This window comes from Leptodactylus fuscus, chromosome 5, assembly GCF_031893055.1.
Source record: "Leptodactylus fuscus isolate aLepFus1 chromosome 5, aLepFus1.hap2, whole genome shotgun sequence".
NCBI classification, from domain to species: Eukaryota; Metazoa; Chordata; class Amphibia; order Anura; family Leptodactylidae; genus Leptodactylus; species Leptodactylus fuscus.
In genome coordinates, this window is record NC_134269.1 from 165,290,215 (window position 1) to 165,306,424 (window position 16,210).

The 16,210-nt window shown below is 40.4% G+C and overlaps 1 protein-coding gene and 1 long non-coding RNA gene across 2 annotated transcripts in view; one reads left to right on the forward strand and one right to left on the reverse strand.

Annotated features, from left to right (window-relative positions):
• PDE6A (phosphodiesterase 6A) overlaps window positions 1–16,210 on the forward strand; it is a 478,514-nt gene that overhangs the window by 178,731 nt on the left and 283,573 nt on the right. The gene's annotated exons all lie outside the window — the stretch shown is intronic.
• Window positions 10,997–16,210, reverse strand: part of LOC142203716 (uncharacterized) — a 35,628-nt gene continuing 30,414 nt past the window's right edge. The window contains exon 4 of the long non-coding RNA XR_012716121.1: window positions 10,997–12,785. This is a non-coding gene — a long non-coding RNA (uncharacterized LOC142203716). The remainder of the gene's footprint in view (window positions 12,786–16,210) is intronic.

The following is a 16,210-nucleotide window of genomic DNA, read 5'->3' on the forward strand; positions in this document are numbered from 1 at the left end:
CAAGACAAGATTAACTAGGAACATGAAATTGTCCAGAATCTAGGCTGAAGAAGCCGTCAAGAATTCTTAGTAGCTCAGTAAGAAGAGCTGCTGCCTGGGACACAGGAGGTTCTGGATTCAAATCCGCTCCTGAAATCTAAGGGTGGGGGCAGGTTAATGTGTGATGTCACTGCAGAGGCCTTTGACTGTGATGGCATTATATTGTATGAGGGGAACTAAGGATCTTTATACTATGAGGGGACATTGTAATTTGTGTTTCACAATTCAGGCTGTTTTCCTTTATTTTGTCTTTAAAATCTCTACTATATCTGCCTCAAGATGTACTGCAGGTTTGTGTCCGGCTAAAAAAAAAAACGGTTTTCCCACAGGCAGGCTGCAGGCGGACATTGGCGGTCACCTTTACAAACCCATTCAAGTGAATGGGTTTTAAAGCTGACAGGGGGGTTTCCGTCCTCTATCCAGTTTCGCCGGGGCTGAAGACGGAAACCCAGCAGAATGCACACATCGGACACCAAGCGCAAGTGTGAATGAATCCTTACACGTATCAGTTTACAGACGTCTCTAAAAGTTCATGAAGAGGGTAGGAGTGAGCAGAAGCTAAGAGCAACAGAAAAATAGCCGAAAGATTAGGTTGCCGCCGGAGCCAAGTAGGTAGTTTCTTTCCCAACTCCAGCACTTAAACTACATTAATACTTTAAGATCTTCTGTACAATATGTCTTAAATCTTCCAGGGCTGTTAATTGAAAGTTGTAAAGTAGATTCTTCTCTACTTACTGTGTGCAGTGTACGGCAGTTAGACTCCAACTATAGATAGTGTCTGAAAACAGCTAAAGAATGAAACATATAAGTCATATAATGGTCAGAAATAGTATTACTTCTTATATACACACACATGCAGCTTAACCTGAAAAGTCACTTAAAAAGATATGCATGTGTTAAGCTCTTGCATTGCATGTATAAAATGCTTCCACCTGTTTGCCTGATGTAGAGGATATCCACATATACCAGTGCAGTACTTTATTTGCTATATAGTGTGTTCACAATTGCTATCTCTCACCTACTTCCATTCACGTGTGCTAGACGTTGCATTAAGCCTGTTTACTTTATTACTGTGTCATAACCCAAGCATTGTTACTACCGGTGCCAGGTTGTCTGCTCAGTGCAGATTTTCTTTTACCTTTGCATGAAAAAAGGGATATTTTATTGGTAGTTGTAACCACACACCTACTGCACTTATCAAGGTGTCTCAAGGATATAGAATAAGTTAGGACTTGGGCAAACACTGGACCGCCGAGTTCATTAGCAGTTTATTAACATTGCCGACTCACTGGTGGGGAACTGGTGACATTTGCGATTGACCAAGTGTGTCCAGAATTTATTTAAACTGCTAAATCTCCTATTAAAATAGCATTTTGGGAACAGGGCTGCCAGTGTGAAAGGTACATCATCATCTAGTTCCAATTTCATCACTCTAATAGGCATTCAGCTAGAGGAAACGTTTTATTCTGAAGCTCAGCTCCTCCTACATCATTTTTTCTTTGCCTTGATTGATCCAAAGTCTTCTGAAAGAAAACATTTTAAAGATGAATTAATTCAGTATTTTTAAAGTATGTCTGTATATTGGCTAAGTGTTACACATTCGTTCTGTATCATCCTCTCAAGTAGGTTACAGCATCATTGGAAGTGTGAACAGCCCACTACGCTGTTATTTATTTATTCTGCTTACTTACATAGCACGATCATACTCCGCAGCTCTTTACAGATGTCATCAATCACTGTCCCATATAGGGTTTTGGTTATGGGTGTAGGTCTAAGCCCCCTAACAAATATCAAACCAATATTTGTGTGATCAGTATATATAAGACAATCATATGTAATTGGCATCATGAAAAGTGTTACAATGTCATCTTAATTTCAATAGAATACCAGGACCCTGATGTACTGCATGAGGGACCCCATGACCAGGTTTTTGCCGAGTACACTCCGACTCCTGTATAACCTCCCCTGAACATATTATTGCTTCCTCAGGTTGCCTAAGGTGGTATTATGCTATATGGGGGACACATAAGGAGATTTTATGGATCTGCCGATAGGGACTATGTCCTAATTGGGGTTGTTCCATCACAAAACCAAGGATAGTTGAGTTCGGTATGTTTTTTATTTTGAGGGGAAGGGGGGAGGTGCCTTTCTATAGTTCATTTCAGGCAGCAGAGAGGCAACAAACCAACAAACTAATCTCCCAACTGCACCAAGCCAACTTCAGAGGTCACCAATATGTGCAGGGTATTGCGTACTTTCAGCCTGAGTTCTCCAGGACCTAGACCTGTGACAATCACATGATCTATTCAGCTGAAATACTGTAAAACCAAGGGTACTATGCTACAATGCAGCAAGGACCTCCTAAAGATCCTCACCCATCTACCAGGTAGAGACACTGGGGGGGCAGGCAGGCTTCTGATTCCCATTACTTCTTGCCCCTCCCCCGTTTGTGTAAACTACCAGAATTCTCCGGACCTTTTCCTAACTTCAACTTGGCCTACTATATCATCAAATCTTTGTCATGCTGTGCCTGTGCTAACTGTGTCCTGCTCACTATCTACCACATAGGAAGACTATGTCACATAGTGCCCAGAAGCTTCTTCATATCATGCCTCTGGTTAGCACAGAACCTTGTATTATACTAGTTCTGAAATAGAAACTCCAACCTCTGATTGACAGCCTTCTCCCTAACACCATGCACAGGGAGAGAACTTGCAGGGGTGCAGGTCAGAGGTGAGAGCAGGGAAGAGTCATCATTATCAGCAGCAACTGCAGCCTTCCCTGCTCTCACCTCTTCCCTGTATACACACAGCAGACAGTTCTCACTGAACGTGGCTAATTAGCATATCAATAAAAGTGGGCTAATTCAAAAACAGCTGAGGGGATTAAAAATGAAAGGTATGTCTGGAGTAGGCATTCTAAAGGTTATGCAAATATGCTTAGTTAAAAATGAGTTTTTCCAATTATAGAGACCCTTTAATAAATTGGAAGGATATGTAATGTTATGAATGTGCATATTCTTTTACATATTTATCACATCTATATGAAAATGTCACTTTCTTTTACATAGCGAACAAAAGGGGACACGTATTAGCTCTCTTCTTTATACCTAAAAAACGTGTGTAAAAGATTAATGTACAGTACATCTAGTAGGCCAGGTTTGATCTATAGTTAATACTTAATAGCAATTCCCTCCTCCGAGAACATGCTGACTTCCTGAATAATAAAGGATTGCTGAAATTTACAGCAGATCATTTGTCATGGAGACTAACCATATACTATAGTCCGATGATAACATCATCTATGTACTTTAACTGATATTGTATAAAGATCAGGGGGCTTTCTATGCCTTCCCTTTTAGTAAGAAGGCTAACACAAAAAACCCCCCAAAAATTGTAAAATATATATATATATATATATATATATATATATATATATATATATATATATACATACACTCATCGGCCACTTTATTAGGTACACCATGCTAGTAACGGGTTGGACCCCCTTTTGCCTTCAGAACTACCTCAATTCTTCGTGGCATACATTCAACAAGGTGCTGGAAGCATTCCTCAGAGATTTTGGTCCATATTGACATGATGGCATCACACAGTTGCCGCAGATTTGTCGGCTGCACATCCATGATGCGAATCTCCCGTTCCACCACATCCCAAAGATGCTCTATGGGTTTGAGATCTGGTGACTGTGGAGTACAGTGAACTCATTGTCATGTTCAAGAAACCAGTCTGAGATGATTCCAGCTTTATGACATAGCGCATTATCCTGCTGAAAGTAGCCATCAGATGTTGGGTACATTGTGGTCATAAAGGGATGGACATGGTCAGCAACAATACTCAGGTAGGCTTTGGCGTTGCAACGATGCTCAATTGGTACCAAGGGGCCCAAAGAGTGCCAAGAAAATATTCCCCACACCATGACACCACCACCACCAGCCTGAACCGTTGATACAAGGCAGGATGGATCCATGCTTTCATGTTGTTGACGCCAAATTCTGACCCTACCATCCGAATGTCGCAGCAGAAATCGAGACTCATCAGACCAGGCAACGTTTTTCCAATCTTCAATTGTCCAATTTCGATGAGCTTGTGCAAATTGTAGCCTCAGTTTCCTGTTCTTAGCTGAAAGGAGTGGCACCCGGTGTGGTCTTCTGCTGCTGTAGCCCATCTGCCTCAAAGTTCGACGTACTATTTAGGCTATTTATCTTGCGGGAATACCTATTTTTGCTCCCCTATATTATATTTGCTCTCCTACCCTATGAACTCAACCTCCCCTATAAGTCCTGTCCCTCAATTTCATCTATACCCTGTTATCAGGGGTTTGGTTAACATAATATTTATTCACAGAATTTGCATATGCATACCGCCATGGCATAGGCATCAAAGCCCTGATGACAGGGCATTGGAGAAACATATAAATATACTGAAAATATGGAGGCTGATCCATACAAGGCATGTCAAAATTATGGCCATAAAATTGTGACGTTTCCCTCATTTGTTCCAAGCTTGACTCTTTCCATAAAAGTAGGCACAGAGGGGGTTGGACTCCGCACCCCCAACAAAATTACTGCTGCAAATAATGGCTTTCAGTTACTGATGCGCAGGGCACCTGAAATGTACCAAAATTATACAGTAAAGGGGTCTACGCCTCTTAATGCTTTTGGTGAACTTCACTCTCACACAGTTGTCCACTAACAGCTAGTTCACATGGGTTTTTTGGCAGCGGATTTTGAGGCGGAATCCGCCCCAAAATCCACTGCCAAAAATGGCTCCCATTGACTTCAATGGGAGCCGCTCGCTTCTTTTTTCCGCTACCTAGTAGCGTGAAAAAAAAGCGAGCTGCCTTATTTTGCCGTGGATTCCGCGGCTGTATCGGCCACGGCATCTGCGGCGTGAGGCTCTGGCTAATTTATTTGGGCCTAATCTGGAGTGGAATGCCACAACAGGATGTGTACACGCGGAACTCCGTGTGAACTAGCCCTAAAACTGACATTTTATTTTCCAGTCTTAATAAATCGGTGGTCAAAATGAACACAAGATTAATAAAGCACCTAAGCAGTTATTAAAAAATTCCTCAACTTTATTAAAACATCACATTTTGCTATGGTGTCTATGTATCTGTGAACGCCGCTGATGACATTGGATTTTTGCTGTCGAAACTCCAAATTACTCCAGATGAAATCCATCAAACAGGTACAGTAATGACTCGGCTTGTATAGGCTATATATATATAGGGGCTAAGGGCGGGTTCACACTTGGGCTCATTGTCCAGTTTGTGCAATCCGGCTGCTTTCCGTCTTCTGCCCCCTGAAACTGGACAGGAGATGGAAACCCAGCAGTCAGTTTTAAACCCCATTCACTTGAATGGGTTTGCAAAGGTGACCGCCTGTGTGCTTCTTTTGCTTGTCCGGGGGAAATAGTTTTTTTTTTAACCGGACACAAAGTCCTGCATGTCCGACTGAAAAAAAAATGGTTTCCCCGCGGTCAGGCAGAAGACACAAACGGGTGGTCACCTTTGCAAACCCATTCAAGTGAAAGGGTTTTAAAACTGACCGCCAGGTTTCCGTCTCCTGTCCGGTTTCGCGAGGCAGAAGTCGGAAACCCAGCAGGATTACACAAACTGGACAAGGAGCGCAGGTGTGAAAGGGGCATAATACGTGGAAAATATCATTGCCAAATTAAGAGTTTGTCCTGCTCTACCTTGTATCAGCCTTTACAGGCTCCAATACAAACTGCATAAAGAAAGACCAATTTCAGCTTTAATAATTCGTCCCCAAAACAGTTCCAGTATGTCAGCAGCACATCAGCTATTTACATAGGACAATGTGTTGCCATGACAAGCAATGGTTTTAGTGCATTTGCATTTCGCCGGCATCTCCAAATTCCCAGTTATCAGGAATGAGCGTTTCTATGAACGTTCCTTCAGCCAATTATTAGCTTGTGTGAAAGGGCCTCAAAGGTCTACAGGGACAAGAGGGGCTTGTACCTGCTAGGAAAAAAATTAGATGACAATGATATTTTATTATATTGTATTGTGCGCTGTACATGTCATGAAAAACATGCTCGTATACGATTGCAGCTGGCAAAGGAAGGCAGCAGGCAACCTACAGCTGATGTTGGGATTTCAGCTCATTTGTCTACCTTACAAGTGATACAGACAAGTACCTAATACCCACAACATTGGAGACTAATCACCATGTTAGCGCTTTGCCAGTTGTTGTAAAGGTCATTCTGTAATAATCATGAGGCCTGACAAATGCTCCCGTCTGCTCCGACCCAAGATCAGTCTGACAATGGAAGATATTCTACAAAAAGAAAGCCACCTGTTTCTTTGACCATTTCTAACTGTGAAATAAATAAATGGAGGTCGATAACCACGAAATAAGCACGTTACCACCTTATGGTACAAGCATTCAGTCTATACAGGAAAATAATTAAGTAATTAAGAAGTAAAGTGGCTTTATTCTTTAGGGTGTTATAGGGAGAGTGTTTTGGGGACTGCCCTTGTTAGGCCGTGAGATATTATTGGGGACTGAAGGGTCATTAATAGGGTGAGATACAATATTCATGGGATCTGACCACATTCTAATATGAACCCAAAGCTGGTGATAATATTGGATTATTCAACCTTTACAAGAGTGTCTTATTTATTGCATTCCTGGTTTCCCACAAACCCTGAAGACAGTGATGCTGAAGTTCTTCTGCACGCTACATTGCTGTCTATTTACCTGCTTCAATGTGACAGCTTTACAATATATCTGCATCCCGGAATCCACTGAGGATGGACACAAATATTTAGCTGGCATTTCTTACCGCAGGGCTGGATTAGTTCTTAGAATAACAGGACCACAGCACGGGGAATTTTCTCATCTTTGTTTCTGGGAAGAAGTATGTAGGTCATCCCAAAATGAACAAATGTCCTACACTGGTGATTACAACAAAATACATAGACAGTCATGGCATATTTCTAATGTGTTTGAGATCTGGTGACCGGCTGACACATTACTGGAGCATTCGACAAATACAGCCCATGTTTTTCTAGTGGCCATCACTTGTGCCAATAACTTTTTTTTCAGGGTTTTCATTTCCAGCCTATCCCTACAATAGAACAACAGTGTGGGAGGTTGTAGGAGAATACTTGCAGAGAAATTGAACTCAGCAAAGTCCATGATTCCTTGCAGGGATCAAAGTTAAATACCAGGGCTTCATTTAAGCTTGAGCTGTTGTCTAGTTGCTCATTCCTATGTCCATCTTGGAGTCTCAGGCCTCTCATGTTTCCTCTCCTCTGGAACTTGTTTATCATTGGTGTCCTTCAGCTTTATTTCAATTGTATCAGCTCTGGTATGAGTCCAGATTAAGTATGATATCATAGGGCCCGTAAATTCAATCAGTTTTCTAGACAATGCCCATTTGCACCAATGGAATTTATACTGGTGAAGATTTTTATATCAAGATAAAAGAAGCAATCTCCGGGGGCCTCACGGTGGCTCAGTGGTTAGCATTGCAGCGCTGGAGTCCTGGTGTTCAAATCCCACCAAGGGCAAAAAACTATCTGCAAGGAGTTTGTATGTTCTCCCCGTGTTTGCATGGATTTCCATCCCATATTCCAAAAAAGACATACTGATGGGGGAAAAAAATGGACATTGTGAGCTCTATGTGAGGCTCACAATGCCATTCTGACACTGAAGAGCTACCGTACCGGCACTGATAGCTCTTCAGTGGGGGCACAGAATGGGAAAGCGCACTATCAGCTTTCTAGTGGTGTATTACACCGCATGTGCCCGAGGATATGAAAGGTCCTCTTTAAAGGGCCTGTATACAACTGCATTACCCTCAGGGATAGTTAGTGCTAATGTTACTGCACTGTGTAATTTTACATTATAAAGCTGAATCTATGGATCGGACATACCTATCGAAGGGTATGCGCAAAGAATACATTCAAACAAGAGCAGGTCTATCGTCCATCTTAGTCAGCCTATTCCAAATGTCTAGTAAAGTAAAAGCAGTGAAATTATCACCCATGAGCAAACCAACAATTAGATACTGCTGTACTTGCAAATGCATACGAATGTATATACATTGCTTTTCACTAACGGTAGCTATGGATTTGCTTAGATGTATATTTAGAAATATACACATTGATCTGCTTATAATCATTCTTTCATAGGTGAACTATGATTTAACGTTACTCTTTCTTGCTGGATACGTGATAAAGGAATACATAATTAACAATGGACAACAAAATAATATTAAAAAAGTACTAAGACTGAGCTGTGGATAGGTCATGAATTTAGAAGTCCCGAAACCCCTTTAAGTTTCTAGAACATGGCTTGCTTTTTTATTTGTGGTCTTATTATTACGTCATACACATAATACATATATGTGTATATATATATATATATATATATATATATATATATATATATAATAGTGTACAGTACATTCTGACAATATTTCTACTGAATATGAAGTGATACTAAATGTTATCTTGAACAGCAGTAAATATAAATGAGGATCGCCTCTTTTCCTCGACTGTACAATCATGAGACATTGACTGGCGGCTTTGGCATGTGGTGCTGAGTTTGCATTCAGAGAAGGCTTTGGGATTTTTGGAGCCTGATACTATGACTGTTGTTTGCTAAACCTCCTGGTCAAGTGGTGTCACTGACCAGGAATGAAATATTCACCTAATAGGACTGGGCACATGACAGTTACAAACAACACCCACCAGGCATGTGATTTGTGTTGTGTGATCTTTTATATTGCCCAATATGCTATTCACGCAGACGACTTTCTGGCAGCCCCCGTGACTGTTATTTCATTGATAAAAACATCATTACCTTATCCCTTACAACGGCTCAGGTCAGAACATTCATTATGACATTTTCATGGAATTTCAACACATTAGGATTCAAGTTAGAAATTTTAGCTTAATCTCATTAAATCTTCATTCTCTAATTGAATACACTGACCTGGAAGAACCAGACATACCAGTTTACAAAATATTTTTGGTACTTTGTGTAGCATTATTTTTGACTATTTGGCAGTAATATTATTACCTTTTACCCATTTAGGGGTTGGGGATGGCTCCATGTTTTGTCCCAGAACACCCCGGTACCTTAACCCTGTCTGACTTATCTTTCATGCTTCTATTTTCCTTGAATGTCTCCTTCATCCAGTGTTATATGAAAAGATACTTCCCCTGATTTTCAGCCAAGCATGCATGCTTATTTCAGTGTTAAAAAGGCAATAGGCCACTGCTTAAACCTTCAAGCACTAGCTTGTCTTTCATGGCTTATCCCCCTTGAACTCCCATCATACATGGTGAAGTGGCTGTTGGCTATCACATCCATTCGGGAATGAATGGAGCAGGGCTTGTGCATTTGTCTAAGTCTGTCAATTAGCTTTTATAGAAAATACAAGCAAAGCCCAATTGTAGACAGTTAGAAGAGGTTGCCATCTTATCTTTTGGGTCACATCAGCAGATCATAGTATAGTCAAGACAGACCAGTACTCTGCTCGCAACATAGCCTGAAAGTATGCCAAACATGTCTGACATGGCAATATCACTTTAATCCCATACTGTTTAGATATAGGTTAAACATAAAAATCCTTGTAGAAATACTTAGGGTGGATCATTTTCAGATGAACCATACACCACAACTCTCTGAAGAAACTTTGGAAAGTCCAAAAATGTGGTTGACTTCCGTTAGTTAAATTATAGAAACAATGTTGCCTACATAAGATTACTGCACATGAACTTGCACACATATAACTGTTTGATGAATGGCCAGACAGAGACATCAATTTTTATTATTCATGTATCATGATTTGACAAGACTCAGTGTCTCAGCTTTGTGACATCACAGTGTGCATCACCCTATGTAATAATGGTGTGATATGACAATTGGGTGGGGACATCACTATATTTACTGTCCCCGTTTTGTGATATCACAGTAGGGATTGTTTCATACATAGACATTACTGTGTCACTATTTCCTGGTGATTATTGTCCCTGCACTGTGACATCATTATTTTTACTATCCCTCCTCAATGACATCACTGTATTTATTATTCCAGTACTGTTACGTCACCTTTTTTTTTTTTTACTATTTCTGTACTATGTCCTTTTAGTTTTATTATGTGTTTGGTGAAACATTATTATACACACGATCATTGTATTCATTATTAATTTGTAACACAAGTGTGATAAATAGTCCTATGTGGTCACATCACTGGTTACATTTTGAAGAACATATGAGGTGCAGAGATCAAGCTCCTTATAGGCCAGTGGTTTTGTTCGGTGGGCTACTGGGCTATCCTCCTTGTTCCTTCCACTGAAGACTAGATAGTCTATTATTCTCACAGTTGCAGCAATTTTAATTTTACAATTTAGTAATCTTATCTAATTGTCTTATTCTTATGATGATGATGATGATGAGTGTGTTACTGAGAACTACATATAGTTAATACAAAAAGCTGACATTAAATGGTAAAAATAAGGAACTGGGAGTGTTATTTTTCTGGAAGTTCTTGCACATAAGTCACATATTCCACTGTTTCTAGATGATCATGGTTTACTCTATGACTGAGTCATCACAGAGAGGAAGCTTGAATATTAGATATTCACCACACCTCTCAATAATGCAACATGCAGAACATAATATTCTATGCAATTCCTAATATACCTCCGTTATAAGTTAAAGGGGAGGCCCAGGAATTTGTACTTTGTGGCCTACCTTAAGGATAGACCATAAATATTTAATTGGTGTAGGGTCTGACAAGTGGCCCTTGCAGGATGAGCTGTATAGGGCCGATACAGAACCCCATTCTACACACAACGTAGGACCATAAGCAGTTGGCTCCAGTCCTTGTATATTGGCTGGGTACCAGTACTGCAAGTCATCGAGAGCTGAGCTGTAGTACTGGTGCTTGGCCAGTATACAGGACATGGAGCCAACTGCTTATGACCCTGTGTTGTGCATGGTATGGGCATCAGAAGGGGCCTTGTACAGCTGATCCATACATCGACCTATCAGAGGCTTATCCTATGAATAAACTTAATTTGGTATTATATAGGTACCAAGATTGTAGGTGTTTATTCTCTGAAATAGTCCCACTAAATCAGTAGCATGAAGAGTTTTGACATTTATTTTATTGTGAAACTCTTCTAGTAGAAGTGTTCATGTTTTCTGAGATCAGATGAAAAAAACATCAACTCTGGCATTGTTTTTAGGTTTTTGGTTTTTTTTAAATATCTTTCACCAATGACTTTATTCTGTAAGCCAGTATAAATATAGCAATACTCGATTTCTACTTATGGTTTACACTAATTTTGCACAATTGTGTTGCTGCATCCCATAATAACACCCATGATATTTTTATTTTCCTCTAGACCAGGTGCGGGCAATTAATTTTCCCATGAAAAATGGGCCACATGAGAAATTGTAATGGTTCTAGAGGGCCATGTGCGGCGCAGCAAATTTAGCTCCACCCACTTCTCCGCTGACTCTGCCCACTCAATCATTTTTCCACGTGCCCCACAAAGTAAAATCCTCCTATAGTTACCCTAACATTATACTCCCCCACATTATAACGTTTCCCTCCAAATGTCCCACAGTATTAAGTCCCTCTCCTGGTGCCCAAGTATAAACCAGCAGAAACTAGAGGGCACATTAAACTGGGGCAGCTGGAGGGGGACATTAAACTGGGGGCAACTAGAGGCAGACATGTCCCCCTCCAGCTACTCCCCATGGTTTAATATGCTCCTCCAGCTGCCCCAGTTTAATGTCACCCTCCATTTGCCCCCTAGTTTAATGTCCTCCCTACATGTGCATTAAGTTTAACTGCCCCCCTACATCTGCCCCTAGTTCCCCTCTCTTGTTCACACATCATGTCTCTTCTCTCTTTATCATCCAGCAGCCCCCATTGCCGGCAGCTTGCAGAAAGCACACAGTCCCATGTGGCTCCGCCCACTAGCTAGTCATAGCCTATCCTGGTGATAGCCTGTGATGACATCATCACAGGTCCTTGAAAAACCTTCCACTAGCTATGCCCAGGTCTGCTCTAGACAAAGCTATTTGGGGTTTGTTTTTTTGCAGGACTAGCTGTAGATATTATTTGTCCCTTTTTGACTTATGGATGATTTCTATTTCATTTCTTGGTAGGTGGGATGAGTAAAAGAATGCTATTATAGTTACTCTGAACAGTTACTTTGATCTCTGCTACAATATACTGCAATACCCTTGTAGTAATACCTGTGTGATATACTTGTCAGCATTACTATGACAATCTGCCTGTTAGACTTTTCCTCAGGCAGAATCCAATAGGCTTCCATATTTGACATACACAGGCCTTAGGCCACAATAGCAACTATCAATACCGGATGATCACTTCATTGAGGGACAATGACTTGCTGCAGTATATAAGAGGTTAAATAGCCAGGAACTGTCATTTCTCCATCCCAGCTGTTGCAGCAGGTCCCCGGCCCCCAGTCACACCCAAGATTGTGCTGCAAAGACCTTGACATACATGTAAAGCAATTTGCAACAACTTCTTTCTGCTTATGATGTACATCAAATGTTAGAAGACATGCTACATGGGAAACTAGTAGTATTCCTCTACATTGTACTGTTCCTCTGTTATTTCTTCAGGGTGTTACCATTCCTCTTGTCAGTAGGGTATGCACTCTGGCACGCGTGGGGCCCGGCCTAAGGTTTTCTTCTTGGCCTGCAGAACATATGGATAATTGGTATCAAGACATAAATCCAAATTCCTTATAGAAGTATATATTCACAGAAAAAGACATCTTCAGGTTCTCACTAAAGAGGTTCCAACAGACTGTACGTGGATGGTTATTCTACTAAGGAATTGAATTCCCCATCTTCAATCAGTAGTAAATCATACACAGTTGATTAAGGTTGTCATAGAACAAACCACAATGGTTAACTTTGCTGGATCCTTCACGCGAGCTGTCACTGTAAACATGAATGATTCTGTTCCACTCATGTACAATGTACTCACAGTGTGCTTTACGTGACATCTCAGCATGATGAATGCAATGATCGTAATTAAACACAGCAACAACTATTAACTCTGCACATTTGTCAATAAATAGCCATTTTAGTTAATGAAATGACAAGCTTCTTCACTTACATTATTTTCCTATCCTTAATGGATACATTAAAAGCTGAATTTATGGAGTTTAGCAAATGGTGAAACCTGCAAATTCTCTTAATAGAATACAATTCCTTTTTGTGACTTCATTGTATCCCGTAGAGATCTAGCGGCATAGTAGTTCAAAAGTCATTGAAATCTGGCATTCCTTAAAGGGCACTAAATGTAAGCATGAAAGAAAAATGAGAGAATACCTATATCCCAATTTTCTGCAAAAAAAAAAAAGCAGTTTTTTGTTGCAGATTTTGCTGCAGTTTAGTTGATGATGAGGTTTGTGCACATCAGGAGGAATTGTGGTCTGCTCCTCTTTGTAGATCATCTCTAAATCATTAAGATTTTGAGGCTGTCACTTGGCAACTCAGAGCTTCAGCTCTCTCTATAAGTTTTCTATGGGATTAAGGTCTGGAGACTGACTAGGCCACTCCATGATCTTAATGTGCTTCTTTTTGAGCCTCTCCTTTGTTGCCTTGGCCGTATGTTTTGGGTCATTGTCCTGCTGGAAGACTCAGCCACGACCCATTTTTAATGTCCTGGTGGAGGGAAGGAGGTTGTCACTCCATCCATTCTCTCATTGATGTGGTGAAGTCGTCCTGTGCTCTTAACAGAGAACATGTTTCCACCTCCATGCTTGGCAGTGAGGATGGTGTTCTTTGGGTCATGGGCAGCATTTCTCTTCCTCTAATCACGGCGAGTTGAGTTAATATCAGAGAGCTCAATGTCTCATCTTACCACAGCACCTTCTCCCAATCACTCTCAGAATCATCCAGGTTGGTCAGATGAGACAGAAATTGAGCTCTTTGGCATTAACTCAAATCACCGTGATTAGAGAAAGAGAAATGCTGCCTATGACCCAAAGAACACCGTCCCCACTGCCAAGCATGGAGGTGGAAACATTATGTTTTGGGAGTGTTTCTCTGCTAAGGGCACAGGACTACTTCACCGCATCAATGGGAGACATGCGTCAAACTACATGTGTCAAACACTGAAAAAATTATACAAATGGTGTACTTATGTGACGGAACAGGCGCTGCAGGTCTAAGTCTAGGGACATGTTGTAATACACTTTAGACACAAAAAAGAGAAACAGCAGCGGCAATCTTCTACAGACTCCGCGCTTCTACTGGCTGATTATACCAGCTATCGTCTTTGTGGGTATTCCTTAGACTTCCTTCAGCCAAAGCAAGGAGAAAATACAAGAAGAGTGAACAGGTATAAGGAAAGTACATATACCTCTTGTGTTCCTATGTGTCATTTCCTTGCTGGACATGTGAATTCAGCCATGTAAAAATTTTACAGGGATCAATTTTTTGGTTATCAGTGGGGAAACTACTGAGTGCAGGGATTGTGAAATTGTCAATGAAATTAATGGACACATTTTTTTATTGGATACCGTAGTCGTCTGGCCCTGTAGACCACAATCCATGCTCTTTATTAGAAATCATTATTATTATCAACTGGAAATCCTTTTTATGTATTTGCTCTGTAAAAAAAAAAAAAAAAAAGGGAAAAAAAAACAAGAACATTCAAAGTTTCCTGACTGCAAAAATGTAGCTGTATAGACATCCATGTGTTCATTTTTTTTAATATCTATCACTGTGGGAGAGCAAATATTCTGTTCTTAGAAGAAAATAATGCAATCTCTAAGAAATATTGCATTGTGCTATATGTATTAAACTTGTTGGTTGTGAAACTGTTGATGATACTATAGAATAAGCATACAACTTATATACAGATGAGGAAGAGAAATTCAGACTGTGTGACACATAAATATTTATTGAAACCTATCGTATGGAAAATGTAGTGTAATCTGCAATATATTATAGAGCAGGAAGAACTGAGCAGAAGTATATGTAAAATATTCTGTATAACCTGTCACTTCTGCATTATATCCTTTGTATCCACAGTCATGGAGTGGTGGGGGTGGTACTATGATTGGCAGCTGTTACTGTGTGCACAGTTATACTTGGAGGCTTGGACGTAACTACCAGGGTAACAGACATAGCACCTGCTATGGGGCTGAACAACTGAGACCAGGGGTACAATTTGTGATGAATGATGGAAGGGGATGCTTAAAACTGAAACTCCTTATTACTTTACTGGGACATCATCACGCCTGCCTGTGCTATCACTATTATTATTTTCTTCATATGCTATGATGGATGTCATAGTGTATACAGTAACCATTTTGTGTATGTATTATCCCTGTACCATGACATCACTGTGTATATGATCTCTGTATTGTGACATCACTGTGTGTATTATCCCTGTACTGTGACATCACTGTGTATATTATCTCTGTACTGTGACATCACTGTGTATTATCCCTGTACTGTGACATCACTGTGTATATTATCCCTGTACTGTGACATCACTGTGTACATTATCCCTGTACTGTGACATCACTGTGTATATTATCCCTGTACTGTGACATCACTGTGTATATTATCTCTGTACTGTGACATCACTGTGTATTATCCCTGTACTGTGACATCACTGTGTATATTATCCCTGTACTGTGACATCACTGTGTATATTATCCCTGTACTGTGACATCACTGTGTACATTATCCCTGTACTGTGACATCACTGTGTATATTATCCCTGTACTGTGACATCACTGTGTATATTATCTCTGTACTGTGACATCACTGTGTATTATCCCTGTACTGTGACATCACTGTGTATATTATCCCTGTACTGTGACATCACTGTGTATATTATCTGTGTATTGTGACATCACTATGTATATTATCTGTGTACTGTGACATCACTGTGTATATTATCTGTGCACTGTGACATCACTGTGTATATTATCTGTGTACTGTGACATCACTGTGTATATTATCCCTGTACTGTGACATCACTGTGTATATCATCCCTGTACTGTGACATCACTGTGTATATTATCTGTGTATTGTGACATCACTATGTATATTATCTGTGTACTGTGACATCACTGTGTATATTATCTGTGTACT